The sequence below is a fragment of the Antechinus flavipes genome, chromosome 1 (assembly GCF_016432865.1).
Source record: "Antechinus flavipes isolate AdamAnt ecotype Samford, QLD, Australia chromosome 1, AdamAnt_v2, whole genome shotgun sequence".
NCBI classification, from domain to species: Eukaryota; Metazoa; Chordata; class Mammalia; order Dasyuromorphia; family Dasyuridae; genus Antechinus; species Antechinus flavipes.
In genome coordinates this window covers 211845208-211859302 of record NC_067398.1, presented here as the reverse complement: position 1 = coordinate 211859302, position 14095 = coordinate 211845208, and the positions used below count along the sequence as shown (strand labels likewise).

General features: G+C 34.4%; 1 pseudogene; it reads right to left on the bottom strand.

The window, feature by feature from the left end:
* Positions 1–13212: 13212 nt before the first annotated feature.
* LOC127544872 (mitochondrial coenzyme A transporter SLC25A42-like) lies at positions 13213–13799 on the bottom strand (annotated as a pseudogene).
* Positions 13800–14095: the final 296 nt, after the last annotated feature.

Genomic DNA, 14095 nt, shown 5'->3' with positions numbered 1-14095 from the left:
ATATAATTCCTGACTTTCCTTTGGTAGATAGATTCCCAAATATTTTATGGTATCAACAGTTATTCTGAATGGAATTTCTCTTTGTATCTCTTGCTGTTGGGTTTTGTTGGTGATGTATAAAAATGCTGAGGATTTATGGGGATTTATTTTGTAGCCAGCTACTTTGCTAAAATTATGAATTATTTCTACTAGCTTTTTAGTAGAATCTCTGGGGTTCTCTAGGTATACCATCATATCATCTGCAAAGAGTGATAGTTTGGTTTCTTCATTGCCTACTCTAATTCCTTTAATATCTTTCTCGACTCTTATTGCCGAGGCTAGTGTTTCTAATATGATATTAAATAATAATGGTGATAGAGGGCAACCTTGCTTCACTCCAGATCTTACTGGGAAAGGTTCCAGTTTTTCCCCATTGCATATGATGCTTACTGATGGTTTTAAATATATGCTCCTGACTATTTTAAGGAAAAGTCCATTTATTCCTATGCTCTCAAGTGTTTTTATTAGGAATGGATGTTGGATTTTATCAAATGCTTTTTCTGCATCTATTGAGATGATCATATGGTTTTTGTTTGTTTGGTTATTGATATAGTCAATTATGCTAATAGTTTTCCTAATATTGAACCAGCCCTGCATTCCTGGTATAAATCCTACTTGGTCATAGTGTATTATCCTGGGGATGATTTTCTGTAATCTTTTTGCTAATATTTTATTTAAGATTTTAGCATCAATATTCATTAGGGAGATTGGTCTATAATTTTCTTTCTCTGTTTTCAGCCTACCTGGTTTAGGTATCAGTACCATGCCTGTGTCATAAAAGGAGTTTGGTAGGACTCCTTCAATCCCTATTTTTTCAAATAGTTTATTTAGCATTGGAGTTAATTGTTCTTTAAATGTTTGGTAGAATTCACATGTAAATCCATCTGGTCCTGGGGTTTTTTCTTAGGGAGTTGATTGATAGTTTGTTCTATTTCTTTTTCTGAGATGGGACTGTTTAGGATATTTACTTCTTCCTCTGTTAGTTTGGGCAAGCTATATTTTTGGAGGTATTTTTCTATTTCATTTAAGTTGTCAAATTTATTGGCATAAAGTTGAGCAAAGTAACTCCTAATTATTGCTCTAATTTCCTCTTCGTTACTGGTGAGTTCTCCCTTTTCATTTTTAAGACTAACAATTTGATTTTCCTCTTCCCTTTTTTTAATCAGATTTACTAAGGGTTTGTCTATTTTGTTAGTTTTTTCATAGAACCAACTCTTAGTTTTATTAATCAATTCAATAGTTTTTTTACTTTCAATTTTATTGATCTCTCCTTTTATTTTTAGAATTTCAAGTTTAGTGTTTGACTGGGGGTTTTTAATTTGTTCCTTTTCTAACATTTTTAGTTGCAAACCCAATTCATTGACCTTCTCTTTCTCTATTTTATACAAATAGGCCTCTAGAGATATGAAATTTCCCCTTATTACCGCTTTGGCTGCATCCCATACATTTTAGTATGATGTCTCATTATTATCGTTTTCTTGGGTGAAGTTATTAATTATGTCTATGATTTGCTGTTTCACCCAATCATTCTTTAGTATGAGATTATTTAGTTTCCAATTATTTTTTGGTCTACTTCCCCCTGGTTTTTTGTTGAATGTAATTTTCATTGCATCGTGGTCTGAAAAGGATGCATTTACTATTTCTGCCTTACTGCATTTGAGTTTGAGGTTTTTATGTCCTAATATATGGTCAATTTTTGTATAGGTTCCATGAACTGCTGAAAAGAAAGTGTATTCCTTTCTGTCTCCATTACATTTTCTCCAGAGATCTATCATATCTAACTTTTCTAGTATTCTATTTACCTCTTTGACTTCTTTCTTATTTATTTTGTGGTTTGATTTATCTAATTCTGAGAGTGCAAGGTTAAGATCTCCCACTATTATAGTTTTACTGTCTATTTCTTCTTGCAGCTCTCTTAGTTTCTCTTTTAAGAATTTAGATGCTACCCCACTTGGTGCATATATGTTTAATATCTTCTGTATATTTTTAAAAATGCTTTATGAACCCTTTTTTTTTGGGGGGGGGGAAGGGAGTGTATCACTATCACTTTTGATTAGTCCTCCAATAACACACCACTTAGTCCTCTCTTGTAAATGGTTTTATTTCCTCTGATAAGCAAACTTCCCCTCACTTTTTAATATCTTTTCTGGAGAGTTTTGAGTATGCTTTTCTCAGTTCTTGATAATTTGTACTAATAACAAGAAAGTACTTCTAATCCCTTTATTATAGTATGATACCCTGAGTAGTCCCTTTGAATATATTTCTGAAGGGGTCTGATGAAGATTTTTGCCCATTACTTTAATTCTAATGTGGCTATAATCTTTTGGGGCTGAGAACAGGTCACTAATATAGGAATGCTCAAGGCCTTGTTTGGCAAGGGAGGAATGATGGTGGTGATGGTAGTGGTGAATTTCCACTTTTCCTCTGTAAATAGAGTGATAGGCCTAAAATCAAGAAAATTCAAATCTGGCCATAGACACACTTCCTAGTTGTGTGAGCTTGGGCTGTCACTTAACCCTGTTTACCTCAGTTTGTCATCTGAAAAATGACCTGGAGAAGGAAATGGTAAACTACTTCAGCATCTCTGCCAAAAAAAAAAAAATCCTTAATAGAGTCACAAAGAGTTAGATATGTCTCTCAAATAGAATAATTGAATAAGAACAGAACAACAAAATCCCCTCAGATAGTAATATATGAACCACTATTTTACCTTATTACCAGCCAAATGTCCTAGTATTTTGTTTTTTCCTTTTTTTTAAATTGAATTTTATTTTATTTTCTGTTTTAAATTCTTTCCCTTCCTTATATACCTTCCCTACTGATTGAGAAGACAAACTCAAATAAAAATGTTGGTCACTCATCTATATGTAAAAATCTATCTGCTGGTCTCTATCTTATAAAAACCACATGTCAACATTATCTAGGTGGTCCAATGGCTAAAGCACTAGGCCTGTAGTCAAAAAAATCCAAATTCAAATGTGACCTCTGACACTACTAGCTGTATAGTGACTAAGCAAGTCACTTAAACCTGTTTGCCTCAGTTTTATCACCTATAAAATGAGTAAAGAAGGAAATGGCAAACCACTCCAGGATCTTTGCCAAGAAATCCCCAAATGGAGTCACAAAGAGTAGGTCATGGGGCAGACTACTGGTCCTTGAATTAGGAAAATCTGAGCTCAAATCTGGCCTCTGACATTAACACTTACTGGTTATGACACTCTGGACAAGTCACAACCCCAATTGCCCTAAGGAAAAAAAAAAAAAAAAAGAGTGGGTCATGATTGAACAACAGCATTATATTTCCCAATCACATTTGAACCTGATTTGGGTAACACTAAAAAACATTTAGGGATGCATGGGTCACTGATTCAGTGTGTTTGACACCTCTTCCCTCCTGTTGAAGAGAAAGTGCATCCCCTTGCATTGGTTGCTGGAAGAAGCACCTTGTAGGAAGCTCCCTAAACCATGCCATTCCTACAAAGATACTGAATTTTAGAAAAGTGTCTTGAGTAAGATCACACCTAGTAGATTAAAGACATAATTTGAACCCCAGTTGTCCTGGCTAAAGAAACCACATGCCTCTCCATATTGTAAAATATAACATGATCCACCATGTGTTCTTAAGGGAGACATTTCTTTTATAGTGTGGCCTAGGGCAAAGTTTCTTTTTTGTTGTTGTTGTAATTTAATTTAATTTTTCTAAGTTTTTTTTTAATTTTCAAAACACATGCAAACATAGTTTTCCTCATTCACCCTTGCAAAATCTTGTTCCAAATTTTTCTTCCTCTCCCCTCCCCCAGACAGCAAGTAATCCAATATAAAATAAACATGTGCAATTCTTCTAAACATATTTCTATATCTGTCGTGCTATATAAGAAAAATCATATCAAAAAGGGAAAAAAGTAAGAAAGAAAAAAAATAAGCAAACAAAAAAGTAAAAATACTTTGTTATGATCTACATTCAGTCCCCGTAGTCTTTCTGGATGTGGATGGCTCTCCCCATCACAAGTCTGTTAGAATAGGCCTGAATCACCTCATTGTCCAAGTCCATCAGAATTGATCATCATATAATCTTGCTGTTGCCATGTACAATGTTCTCTTGATTCTGCTCACTTTACTTAGCATCAGTTTATGTAAGTCTCTCCAGGCCTTTCTAAAATTATCCTGAAGATTATTTCTTATAGACCATAATATTCTATTATAGTCATATACCATAACCTATTCAGTCATTCCCCAGCTGATGGACATCTACTCAGTTTCCAATTCTTTTAGTGCAAAGCTTCTTAAACTGTGGATTGTGACCCCATAAGGACTGATATAAACTGAATATGGGAGCTGTGAAAAATTTGGTGACAGTAAAAGGTTTCTGAATTACAGTATCAAATATTCCTCTAAGATTTAATTCTTTATGTAAAAAACAAACAAGCACAACCATCTCATGTAGATTTGCTTTCCTCTTTGATAAATGGTAAAATTTTATATCTACTACAGAATCATTTTACAATAAAATTTTTATGGTTTATTATCAGAAAATCCTTGATCTGTATACCAATTTCAGATGCCCATATATCTGGGATTGCATAAAACTTTCTCAGGCAAAAAGGAAAAAAAGTTTAAGAATCCCTCGTGTAGTGAAAAGAGCATTGGACTTGGAGTCAGAACACAAGGTCAAGTTCTTATTTTGCCACTTGTGACTTCAGATAATCCACTTTATCTTTATGAGTTTCAGTTTCCATCTTAAAAATGAGTACAAGAGAATCTCTAAGGTCTCTTTTCTCTCTGAACATTTTATGATTCTGAATGTGTGTAAAAATGGGTGGGTGAATGGGGATGTTAGCAGAGAGTAGAGAAAGAATCAGAAGCGTATCTAAGGGAGGAAGGGACGGGGTATGTATAGAGAGACTCCTAAAGCCATCAGGTGTGTTTGTTTCCTAATGACTTCAGTCAGGAAGAAAATCTTGGCAAGTCCAACTTGTATCCAGACAACCCTCTGCCTTTAATTGTAAAGCTTTCATTTAGCTGCTATTGTTTTTTTGCCATTTGCTTTTTGGCACTGGCTAAACCATTGAAATTTCCAAACCAAAAAAATGACTAGAGTGCTGTAGGAACAGCCATGGGGAGTCATGGACTGGGAAGATAATAACAATCATCTGTATTTATGGTTCCCCTTTCTACCAAGGATTTTAGAGTCTTGCACGAATATTAACTCATTCATCCTCATACTGCCCTAGTGAGGTCAGCCAGGATGATTACAGGGAGTCTATTTTAATGACATCCTACATGGCCAACCTCTGCCTGCTGCCTACAGGGTTCATTGCAAATGAACACCGATTTTCAAATAATCTGTACTGGGCAAAAACCCAACATGTCCATTTGACCCCATATGTATTTTATCTTCTTTATAATGCATGCTCCTTCTTTTTATTCCTCCTCATACAAACCTTCTTATTGTCCATAAACCATGACTTATCTCCAACTAAAATAACCCAAGTTCAGGCACTGTTCTTGTGCAATACTTTAACTTTATATAGCATTAAAAGTAGATTGAGTGCTAAATTAGCCTTGTAAAAAAGGATTAACCCCCTCTTATACTCAATGTATTTTGGTTGGCTACTTCAAGTAACTGATAGGGCCTATATAAACCAATACAAATCAAGTGGTTAGACCATTTTTAAAAAATAATTTATTGAAAGAGAAATAGACAGATAGATGGACAGATACATAAATAATAAATACATGGATTCATATAAAAAAGGAAATAAAGGGAAAAAGAAGGAAGGAGGGAAGAAAGCAAGCAAGGAAGGAGGAAATGAAGAAAGGCAGGAAGAAGGATGAAGGAAAGATGGAAAGAACAAGGAAGGAAGAAAGGAGAGAGGGAGAAAGAGAAAGGTTAGAGGAAGGAGAGAAGGAAGGAAGGAAATGAAGAAAAGAGAGGCATATTTTGGTTCAGCATAATTATCATTTTCTTGAAATGTAGTATTCGGATTTTTTTTCCTTAGATTATTTTCCACATCCAATTGTTGTAGTCAGTTTTTCAATGTGGTTAGTAGATTACACAAATTTTCTTATAATTTTAGTCTGATTTTTCTCTAGTATTCCTTCTTGTTATCATCCACTGTTTATTTTTCAGTGATGGTTATTTCCAAACCTCAGTTCTACTTAGTCTATTTCTTATCTGTGGCTTAATTATTATATTAGTCCTTCCACTCTATTTTAGTCTTTGTAACCATTACATTACATTAAGATAAACCATCAATATAAAAGGATATGTTCTTTTTTCTGTACCAATGGCATTTTCAAAGTTCCATCCACACATTAGCATTTTATCCATAACCTTCTTAAGAAGGCTTATCTTAATGTTGACCTGAAAGTATGTTCTGACCTTGACAAAACACAGATGAGGAACAGAACAACCTTTAATATTTGTTTAAATAGGGGACAAGAGAAGGTGGAATGTATGCAATTGGAACTTTATCCCTTGAGACAGAAGAGGGGATGACCATAAAGAGAAATGGGAGAAAGAACCTAACTATGCACTCCTGAAACACTGAGGGTCATATGCAGGAGACTAGTCCAACTTAGAACTTCAGATCCCAAAACAATGGATATGACTTTGGCCTTCACATGCACCTATGAACACTCTGATTTCCAGCATCCCATTTGAGTTTGTCAGGGCCACAGTAAAAGATGGAACAAACTCCTAATTGGGGGTTATATAAGGAAAGGTCAGTAGATGCAGTAAACTCCCATGATATCAAAAAGCGAGATCGAATTAAATCTGCTTTGCCTGCTGAGGGGTGTTTGGATGACCCTTGGCCTTGGCACAAAGTCCAAATTCCAGAACTAAGCCTGGAAATACAGATAAACAGAAAAAAAATACTGAACATGATGATGTATATTTCCTAACCATGGATCAAAAGAAACCAAAAGGTAAAACAAGAAGAAAAATATAACTCCAAAATAACTACAAGCAAGATGTGAGAGAAAAATGGATAAAAGAACTATAAGAGTAATAGACAGAAATGAAGGAAGCAATAGAATGTAAAATTAGAATCAAAACTAGAGCTCTAGAGAAGGGGAAAAATTAAAGAATAATTAACTTAGATCAGAACATGGAAAACTTTAACCAAGTAATAGATTCCCTGAAAAATAGAATAGAAGAAGGGAAAGTGTGATTCCATGGAAAAAAACAAAAATAAATTAAAACAAATTCAAAGGATTGGGGAAAATAGAAGAAAATATATATTTGTAAAAAAAAAAATCGATGTGGGGGAAAGAGTTGAGAGATCATTTAAAAAAGAGAAATCTTGAAAACCATAATTTATCAATAAACTTGGATAGAATATTTCAAGAAACAAAAAGAAAAGTATAAAAATTTACTAGAACCAGAGGACAAAAGGAAAGGAGGAGGAAAAAATCCATTGATCACTTCTTTAAAAATGAGAAATTAAAAACATTCTAACATCATAACCACAATTCAGAACTTCTAGGTTAAAGAAAAAATAATGTAAACAATCAAAAAGAATTCAAATACAAAAGAATCACAATCAGAATCACATAAGGTGGCACTAAGTACTCTGAAAAAGAGAAATTTTAGAATATGATATTCCAAAAGGCAAAAAACAACAGCTTAGAACCAAGAATAACTTATCCTGAAAAACAACATAATTTAGGAAAAAATGATCTTTTATTTATAGAAGATTTTTAAGCATTCCTGATGAAAAAAAAAAAAAAAACATGGTGAATAGAATATTTGAAATGGAAACAAAGAAGCCAATATAAACCTAGAAAAGGAATACATTTAAATAATCCAAAAAGGCTATGTAATAACGGTGATGGTGTAGTTACTGTTGTTCATCCTTAATTTTCCAAGAGTACCAATGACATTATGAGTGATGTTTTGATTTGCTCATGAATTAGATAAGACAGAGCTATGCAAAGTGGTTAGTTTTATCTTCTCTTCCTAAGTCATGGAAATAATGATATACTTATATCCTAATAGGTAGAGAAGAGATATATGTCCTTTCTAAATTCTTTTGTCTTCAAGTGTCATAGAAGGTTAGACAAACTCAGGAACTGAGAATAGTTTTACTTTGTTCTATTCATTTTAAGAAAAGAAAGAATTAACAGAAAAAGAAATAAAATACCTAAATAGTCCCATTTTAGAAAAAGAAATTGAACAAACTATTAATGAATTCCCTAAGAAAAAATGTCCAGTGCCAAATGAATTTACAAATGAATTCTATTTAACATTTAAAGAACAATTATTTCCAATACCATATAAATTATTCGGAAAAATAAGCCAAGGAGTCCTATCAAATTCCTTTTATGACACAGATATGGTTCTGATAACTAAACCAGGAAGATCCAAAACAGAGAAAGAAAATTACAGACCAATTTCCCTAATGAATATTGGTGCAAAAATCTTAAGTAGAATATTAGCAAAGAGATTACAGCAATTTATCACCAGGATAATACACTATGACCAAATGGGATTTATACCAAGTATGCAGGGCTAGTTCAATATCAGGAAGACTATCAGAATAATTGATCGTATCAATAACAAAATTAACAGAAATCATATATTATTCTCAATAGATACAGAAATTTAGCAAAATCCAATGCCCTTTCCTAATTAAAAAAAAAAAAAGAAATCACTAGAGAGCATAGAAATAAGTAGAATTATCCTTAAGATGATAAGTACCATCTATCCAAAATCATCAGCAAGCATTATATATAATGGAAATAAGCTAAAAGCATTCTGAATAAGGAGTGAAACAAGATTGCACATTATCGCTACTATTATTCAATATTGTACTAGAATTGTTATATTTACATCCTACAAAAAAGAAGCTAAAGGAATTAGAGTAAGTAATAAGGAAACAAAACTATCACTTTTTGCAGATGATATGGTGATATATATTTATAGAATACTAGATAATCAACTAAAAACTATTAGAAACAATTTAAAAACTTTAGCAAAGTTGTAGGATACATAAAATAAAACCACATAAATCATCAGCACTTCTATGTGTTACTAACAAAGCCCAGAAGTAAGAGATAAAAAGAGAACTCTCATTTAACATAACTGTAAACAATATAAAATATTTGAAAGTCTATGTGCGAAAACGAACCTAAGAATTATATGAACACAATTACAAAACACTTTTCACATGAATAAAGTTAGATATAAACAATTAGAAGAATATCAATTACTCAAGGATATGGCAGGGCTAATATAACAAAATGACAACTATACCTAAATTAATGTCCTTAGTGCCAGTTAAAACTGCCAAAAAATTACTTTAAAGAGCTAGAAAAAATAATAAAATTAATCTGAAAGAATAAAAGGTCAAGAATATCAAAGGAATTAATGAAAAATGTAAAGGAAAATGACCTTATAGTCAATGATTATAGTTTTCTAGTGTTTGATAAACCCAAAGATTTCAGTTCCTGGGATAAGAAATCACTATTTGACCAGAAAAACTGGAAAATGGCATGGCAGAAACTAGATATTAACCAACATCTGATACCTTATACTAAGATAAAGTCAAAAATGAGTTCATGATTTAGACATAGAGTGATACTATAAGTAAATTAGAAGAACAAAGAATAGTCTACTTCTCAGATTTGTTGAGAAGGAAGAGATTGTGACCAAAGAAGAACCAGAGTACATTATGAAATGCAAAATGGATAATTTTGATTATATTAAGTTAAAAAGGTTTTGTACAAACAAAACCAATCTGGCCAAAATTAGAAGAGAAGCAGAAAGCTGAGAAATCATTTTATAGCTAGTGTTTCTGATAAAGGCCTCATTTATAAAATAAATAGAGAACTGAGTCAAATTTGTGAGCATACAAGTCATTCCCCATTTAATAAATGGGTCAAAGTATATGAACAAACAATTTTCAGATGAAGAAATTAACACTATTTATGGTTATATTTTTAAATGCTCTAAATCATTATTGAATAGAGCAATGCAAATTAAAGCAACTCTGAGATATCACTTTACACCTATCAGATTGGCTATGATGAAAAAAAAAAGATAATAAATGTTGAAGGTAAAGTGAGAAAATGCAAACACCAAAGTATTGTTGGTGAGGTTGTGAACTTGATCCAACCATTCTGGAAACCAATTTGGAACTTGGCCCAAAGGACTATGAAACCATGTGTACTCTTTGATCCAGCAGTGACACTACTGGGTCTATTTCCAAAAGAGATCATAAAAGAGGGGAAAGGAGCCACATGTGCAAAAAAATTTTGTAGCATATCTTTTTGTAGTGGCAAGGAATTGGAAATTGAGTAGATACCTATCAATTAAGGAAGGAGTGAGTAAGCTATGGTATATAAATGTAATTGAATATTATTATTCTATAAAAAATGATGAGCAGACTGATTTCAGAAAAACCTCAAAAAACTTACATGAATAGTGCTCAATGAAATGAGCAGAACCAGGAAAACACCATACACAGTTCCAACAAGATTATATGATGATCAATTATGATAGACTTGCCTCTTCTCAGCAATGTGGTGATCTAAGACAATTCTGATAATACTTGGGATGAAAAATGCTATCTGCATCCAGAGAGACTGAATGTGGATCTATTCTTAATTTTTTTCACCTTTTTTTGTTTGTTTTTTCTTTCTCTTGATTTTTTTTCCCTTTTGTCTGATTCTTCTAACACAATATGACAAATATGGAAATATATTTAAGTTTTGTACACATACACATATGTGTTGGGGGAGATGAAGGTAAAGAAGGAAAGGAGAAAAAAATTGGAACACAAAATCTTATAAAAATGAATTTGAAAACTATCTTTATGTATGTTTAAAAAATAAAATACTATTGAAAAAAGTCAAGAAAAATTAATTTGTTAGGGAATATAATAAAGATAAAGGAGAAGATTATTACTATTTCTCATAATTAGGAACATCACAGAGGAAGGGAATTGGGAATAACCTCACCTTAAATTAGACACATGACAGTAGAACACATATATTTATCCATGCAGTTACTTACATAAGAATACACAAAAAAGATATACTCAAGAAATTCATTAAAATATACAGGGAAGAACAATGGGACAAGAACAGAGTGGTTTATGAGAAAGGGAATATTCGTGAAGACAAAACCACAAGCAACATATATTTAAGCTTCCTTGATTGGATCATAAAGGAGGAATGGAGAGAAGAAAGAAAGAAAGAAAGAAAGAAAGAAAGAAAGAAAGAAAGAAAGAAAGAAAGAAAGAAAGAAAGAAAGAAAGAAAAGAAAGAAAGAAAGAAAGAAAGAAAGAAAGAAAGAAAGAAAGAAAGAAAGAAAGAAAGAAAGAGAGGGGAGGGAGGGAGGAGGACGGGAGGGAGGGAGGGAGGGAGGAAGAGAGGAAGGGAGGGAGGAAAGGAAGAAGGGAAGGAGGAAGGAAAGGAGGGAGGGAGGGAGGAAGGAGGAAGGAAAGGAGGGAGGGAGGAAGGGAGGAGGGAGGGAGGGAGGAAGGGAGGGAGGGAGGAAGGGAGAAAGGGAGGGAGAAAAGGAAGGGAGGGAAGGAGGGAGAAAAGGAAGGGAGGGAGGGAAGGAGGGAGAAAAGGAAGGGAGGGAAGGAGGGAGAAAGGGAGGGAGGAGGAAGGGAGGGAGGGAGGGAAGGAGGAGAAAAGGAAGGGAGGGAGGGAGGGAGAGAAGGGAGGGAGGGAGGAAGGGAAAAAGGGAGGGAGGGAGGAAGGGAGGGAGGGAGGAAGGGAGAAAGGGAGGGAGGGAGGGAGGGAAGGAGGAGAAAAGGAAGGGAGGGAAGGAGGGAGAAAAGGAAGGGAGGGAGGGAAGGAGGGAGAAAAGGAAGGGAGGGAAGGAGGGAGAAAAGGAAGGAGGGAGGGAGGGGGGAGGGAAGGAGGGAGAAAAGGAAGGGAGGAGGGAGGGAGAGAAGGGAGGAAGGGAGGAGGGAGGAAGGGAGAAAGGGAGGGAGGGAGGGAGGGAGGAAGGAGGGAGAAAAGGAAGGGAGGGAAGGAGGGAGAAAAGGAAGGGAGGGAGGGAAGGAGGGAGAAAGGGAGGGAGGGAAGGAGGGAGAAAAGGAAGGGAGGGAGGGAGGGAGGGAGGGAAGGAGGGAGAAAAGGAAGGGAGGGAGGGAGGGAGAGAAGGGAGGAAGGGAGGGAGGGAAGGAGGAAGGGAAGAAAAAAGTATTGAATGGATTTTTACTCCTTCTCTTCCCACTTTTTCTCAGAGAGAGAGAGAGAGAGAGAGAGAGAGAGAGAGAGAGAGAGAGAGAGAGAGAGAGAGAATATACAGGGAAAAGAAAAAATAGAAAAGATACAAAAGAGGGGAAAATACAATTAATAATCAAAGCATAGATTTTAGAAACAAAAGAGAATTTCCTCAAAGAAAACAGCAACAATAAGAAAACAAACCAAAAATTTTTAAGTGAAGTCACTGCAGTAAATTATACCTTTTAACATTCTTAACACAACAATACAATCTTAACAAAGAAAGAGCAGATGAATTGGTTATGCAATTAAAAACATTAGAAAATCTAAAACACCAACAGAGAGCTGGTGATTCCTATTCTTATTTTCTCTGTGATTTTCTTCAGCTTCTTTTCCTCAAGAGAGAGATAAGTTGATTCTAACTTTAGTTATTTGAGGGTCTGATTATTTTCTGGGTTGGGGGTAAGGGGAGGTTGCCTTTCTTTTTCTTCTTTTTGCCAAATGCTTTTAAAGAAACAAGTTTCTCTCAGCTAATTTTAATCGCATTTCTGGCTTTTGTATGTGCCTTTTAGGAGTTATAACACAGCTGAGAGGATGGCAACTGAAGTCAAGGCACCTAGAGGAAGAGATTGATAGTGATGATTAAAGCTAGAAGGTATTTCCTGGCAAAATATAGGAACTCATAACTAGACTCAAAAGAGATATTATTGATCCATCTTTTATAAACATCCAAAAGCAGAGAAAGACCATGTGAATCCCAACCAATAATCTAGGCACAGCCTGAGCCCAAGGCTAGCAATACTGCAAACTCAATTATTTAAAAAAATAAAGTAAAATTTCAAATCACATTTCACAATAATGTAAGGGATAGTAGTAGCATTTTCTACATATGCACATGTGTTTCAGTAAGTAATCTAGGTAGTTGAAAATTAGAACATTAATTCTAGTTGTCACTGTCATAATTTAATTTATGAAGAAGAATCTGCATTAGTTCAAAACTAGAATTGGTGAAGAGAAGAAGGGCAGAAGAGTAAAAACTACTATTGGGCCTTTGAGCCACTGCTTGTTCAATGCCTCTTATAAACATTAGGTGAATCCTTCTACCCTCACAATGTCTTGCAAGGTTCATTAAAATATTATGGTAACTCTTACCCTTAACTCTTACTGTCTGCTTCCATAGCCCTATGAAATCTGAGGGTAGGAGACTGACTGACCAATGGTACATGCATCAAAAAAAAAAAAAAAAAAAAAAAAAACATTCATTCAAAGGAATATATGGTTGTGATCATCCACTGTGTTCACAGTGAAATTTCTTTAGCGTTTCATAAGTAAAGAAACTCAGCCTAGCATAAGGAATGATTCCAAGGATTGTTCACATAAATCCCAAATACAAGGTTTTTAGACATTCTTCATAGGACATCTGGATGAAGACATCAAAGGTGTTATTGTACATTTCCTTGGGTATGATGGCCACCTGGGCTCTCCCCAAATCCAATGGGTAGGTAACAGAAATAGTAGTCATACTGGTCAATGCACCAGCAACAAGGGAGCAAAGCTTGACTTTTGAAGCTATAATAACGTTATTATAACTTCCTTCCTTCCTTTCTTTCTTCCTTCCTTCCTGCCTTCCTTCCTTCCTTCCTTCCTTCCTTCCTTCCTTTCTTCCTTTTCTCTTTCTTTCTTTCTTTCTTTTTTTCTTTCTTTCTTTTTCTCTCTCTCTTTCTCTTTTTTCTTTCTCTTTCTTTCTTTCTTTCTTTCTTTCTTTCTTTCTTTCTTTCTTTCTTTCTTTCTTTCTTTCTTTCTTTCTTTCTTTCTTTCTTCTCTCCACTCCCCCTTTATGATCCAAACAAGGAAGCTTAAATATGTGTTG